We start from the raw sequence: 4,660 nt of genomic DNA, 5'->3' as shown, positions 1-4,660 counted from the left end.
CTGGATTAGCAATGATTGAAGCGAAATTCTCATTCCCTCCATCTCATTTTCCTCTTGTAATATCGTCTCGTGGGTTGTGGTAATCTTGTGAGTGCTTTGCAAATTCTTCAATCAATTCTTTTATAATTGTCGGCTCATTATTCGTCATTGGTCCTTGTGAGTCAAGAAGTTGTCTAGTCGTTATAGTAACTCCGTCACAAAAGATGGAAACTTCTTGTTGAACATTAAGATCATGTTGAGAGCAAATTCTAAGCAATCCCTTGTATCTCCCCCAAGCTTCATACAATGACTCCCCAACCTCTTGTTGAAAGCAGGTTGTCTTATTCTTAAGCTTTGAAATCTATAAAGGTGGACTAAAGTTCCCAATAAAAGCATCACAAAGATTCACCCATATGGTAATGGAATCGGGTGAAAGAGACTTCAACCAAACCTTGGCTTCACCAGTAAAAGTCACCAGAAGCATCCTTAGTAACACAGATTCTCTAGGAACATTAGGAACATGAAAGTAGTTTGCAATATCTTTAACCTCATCAATGTGTTTGAAAACATCTTCATACTCTTTCTCGGTGAAAGGTATGTCCTTGAGCATGGATAAAAAGTGCCCTTTGAGCTCGAAACTTCTCTTGGTTGGAACTAGACTTGGCCCATGTTCTTCATGTATCTGTTGGATTAGTGTCTAAGCTCGTAACTATATTTGGTAAGTACTTGACCCGGTTGTGCATGGTCCTTTTGGATGCAACATGATAGGATGATTTATAAATAAAGAGGTTATTATGATTAATTAATATATTATATGATTAATATATTAAAGGAGGAATCATATAGTTTAATTAATATTAGACAAAAATTAATTAAGAATTAATTTTGTGGCTAAAAGAGATTAATTAAATAAAGGGGACTAGAACTGTCAATTGTGTGATAGTTGGTTTTGGGCTGTATATCCTTATGATCATAGGATGGACAAAATTAAGGTGTATGGACTCCTTGAATTCGTCCAAGCTCTAATCTAGAAGGATCCTTGGACTGCTCAAGGCCTAAGTAATCCAATTAGGGTTTCAGGCTGTAACCCTAGCAGCTCAAGTATTTAAAGGACCCATGGGCTAAAGAAATCGGCTAACCAGAAACCCTAAAGAGTTCCTAGAGCCAATTTTGTTTCCTCAACCTCTCTCCATATCATCCTCTTGCTTCTTAGTGTTTGTAATCCATTAGAGGAGTGACAATTGTGACTCTAAGCTCCAAGGATAACAAGATTCAAGCTTTCAAGAAGAGGTAATCATTTAGATCTACTTTGTAGTGTCAATTTCAAATTGTATATCATAGATCTAGGGTTTACAAGTCTTGGATGAAAAGCATGCTCATTAGAGAACCTAGATCTAAGCATTAGGGTTTGTATGTGCACATAGGAATGTTCGTATGGCTCAAACCCATCGGTATCCTCTTCTTGTAGTCGCCCATCATCATTCTTGTTATGCCCGCCATCTTTTCGTCTTCGATATGTAACTCTAAATCATTTAAACTTCCTTCAGTAGAGGATTCTAGCTCGTATCCTACTTCCTTCTTACTTGGAGTCTTCTCAAAAAGTTTGAATGTGTCGGTTTTGAAAGTATTGCTCGATTCGCCCTTCTTGTCCTTCTTCTTGTGGAATGCAGATTCTAGATCTTCTAGTGGAGGAACAATTGGAGTTTTAGATCCTCGTGTCATTAATCACTAAAACAAAACAAAAACATGTAAAAGGAATAAAAATCACTAAACTAAAACCTTTAACTGAAGCGAGACCATGACATGGTTGCGCCTCAAAAAGAAAAAAATAAACAAAAGCGACCAAAGTAACTTTTGTGGTTTTTACCCCACAAAAAGGATCGAATAACTAAAAGCAATTAAACTAATAATCAAAAACGTTGTTCCCTGGAAATGACATCAAAAACTTTGATGTGCACAAACGTACCTACTAATTTTAAATTTATAAACTAACAAACTCTAACTAACTATGCACCTATAGGTAATGTACCTCGTCAGATTATAGTATAGCTCAGGTAAGTTGGGTGTCAATGACAGGGAATGGAATTCAATTAATTAAATTAACTACTTATAATTAAACTAAGAAACATCTATGATTTGGGGGGGGGGGGTTACTGTTTTTTCAAGATCATAATAACTTAATATCACTTAACAAGTAATCAAGCAATGAAAACAAATTAACTTCAAGAATTAAAGAATACCCCTGCCTAGATCCGATTTCATTTTCTCCTATGGTTGATTAATAACGGATAGATTATATTGATTACCAATTTACAAGCTATTTTGATAAAATATCTAGGCCTACCAATTTATGAATGACAAAGCAATGATCATGCACAACTTAAACACTAAATTGATAATAGCACAAGTGGACTATGAATGATATTAGTTAATCTCCTATGATCAAGTTAAGTAACCAATCACTAATTAAGATTAATTATGCTCTCTAACATAGTTAAAGTTATGAGCTTTTAATTACTTGAACTAAGATGTGATTAATCCTAGCACTAACTATTTAATGATCAGAAACAATTAGAAGATATATTCATGCAATTAATATGATCAATTAACACATAAAATTTGATTTATAAGCAACATAAACTAGAACTAAACATACTAGGGTTTATATATATATATATATATATATATATATATATCAAATACAAGTAAAATCAAATATAATCATCCAATAATTGAAATCAACATATATGTATCAAGTTCATCTTCACCAAATAGAAGTAAAAAGGTATTTAGCCTCTCATTGTAGTAGGAAAACACAATAGATCTAGGTAAATTAAGCTAGATATAAATATAATAATCAAAACAACTAGATCAATGTTGAATTCTTCTAAATCTTCTTCAATCCTTGAGCTTCAAGTGAATTTCGATCTTCTTCTGGGTTTCTAAGGGTTCTTAGTCGTAATAAACCTTAGAAAACCGAAAGCATGCCTCTGTTTTCGACCTAATGTCTGGGATTTTATAATTGTGGAAATTTGAACACCACGTCGCGGTTGACTGTCACCATGACATGGTTATCGAGTAAATCTTGTGCCTTCCAAGTCAGCAAGATGATCGCGAATATTCCATCTTCCACGTCATGGTCATATCACGAGGACGTGGTCTTTAGTCATATTCTTTTCTTGTTTTGTTTTAGCACCCGTTTCATGCTTCCAACTCCTTGTATGATCCCTTGTTGTCTCGAGAAAGTCTTCTACACTACAAAACATATTTTAAACATAATAAGTATCTTTTGCACCATATTAAGTATAAATGTAGCTAAAAGTATTAGAAATATGCATTAAATATGTAGTTAATTATGCACACATCAGGTTCTACGACCTATTTTGGAGGCCGACCGTCTGAGGGCTTGGGAGATTTCCTTCAGGGAGTTTGATGCTTGTGGTGCCCTTTATTTCCTTAGGAGTATGAAGCCGATCATCAGCATGCGTTGGGTTGTCGATGTGGAGAGTGCCTTTCGTGCTAACATTTATCCGGTGGAGGCCAAGGTCAGTTTTGTGACATGTATTCTATGTGACAAAGCTAGGGATTAGTGATGCGAGGTTGTCCAGGGCCTCGAAACAGATGCGGTCGAGTCCATGTCATGGGAGGATTTTGTCACCCGATTCAAGAGAAAGTTTGTGCCGATATTTGAAGTTCAATAGTTAACTCGAGGATTTATGGCACTTGATCAGACTATAGAGTCAATGGATAAGATCACCACCAAGTTTAAATAGAGAGTGATGTTTTGTCCTCAACATGTGACTTCAGAGGATATGAGGATGACTCGCTACCATGACATGTTGAGGACGAATATCTGGGAGCATGTGAGTATCTCAAGTCATAAGACTCTTCTCAGTTTGGTGGAGGCAGTCAGGGAGAGAGAGATCTGGAGTTGGAGATCCATCAATAGAAGAGGAGGCATGATTAGCTTCATGCATCTGCAACAATAACCAAGAAGGTTCAGTTGTCAGAAATTCGGTCAGGAGATCAAGAGTCTCGTGGGCTTTACAGTAGGTGTGGTCGGACTCACTGGGGTATTTTCCGCGCGCCTGCTTCTGGATGTTTCGGTTATGGTCAGTAGGGTCACCGCAGCTGGGATTGTATTCATAGGGAGTCCCCAAGGGTATGTTTCTTTTGTTGTCTACTAGGCCATGTTAAGGCCAATTTTCCTCTGAGAGCCGATGGTGTGGTTTTGGATGCAACACCTTTGGCTTGGCAGCTACCAAATGGGAAGCATGAGACGGTTGGAGTTCCATGACCCGAGGTCTGACCTAGCGATTTTCCTTGATTCGGTTTGATGCAACATTCCTTGGTTTCATCGGTATCTCTTTTGTTTAGTTTCTTTTTGATCTTTTAGTTGCAATCTAGAATGATCTACTAACAGATGTAGTCTTAATCAACTTTGGTCCTATTTTGAAGATTTATATGTGTATGGATTGTTGTTATGGTGAGGTAGTAAATGTGTGTTGGAACTCGTTGGATTTTTCTGTCATAGGTTGGAGCTCTTGATTTTTGTTGAAGAATTTGGATCCTTGTATGCTTGTTATTGATAGGTGTGGTTTTTAAGAACCATGTGGTGGAGCTATTGGATTGGCTTGGAATTTCGAGTGGTAATGAAGTTGTCAAAGTCTATCTAATTCCA

At 36.7% G+C, this 4,660-nt stretch overlaps 1 non-coding gene across 1 annotated transcript; it reads left to right on the top strand.

Moving 5' to 3' along the window:
- The first annotated feature begins 227 nt into the window (after window positions 1-227).
- LOC145065167 (small nucleolar RNA R71) lies at window positions 228-334 on the top strand. Its single transcript, XR_013688315.1, has one exon. It is a non-coding gene; the product is annotated as a small nucleolar RNA R71 (small nucleolar RNA).
- Window positions 335-4,660: the final 4,326 nt, after the last annotated feature.

This window comes from Lactuca serriola, chromosome 7 (genome assembly GCF_051521515.1).
Source record: "Lactuca serriola cultivar US96UC23 chromosome 7, Lser_US96UC23_V15, whole genome shotgun sequence".
NCBI classification, from domain to species: Eukaryota; Viridiplantae; Streptophyta; class Magnoliopsida; order Asterales; family Asteraceae; genus Lactuca; species Lactuca serriola.
The sequence above is the reverse complement of the archived record's forward strand: the minus strand, read 5'-3'. Positions and strand labels throughout refer to the sequence as shown.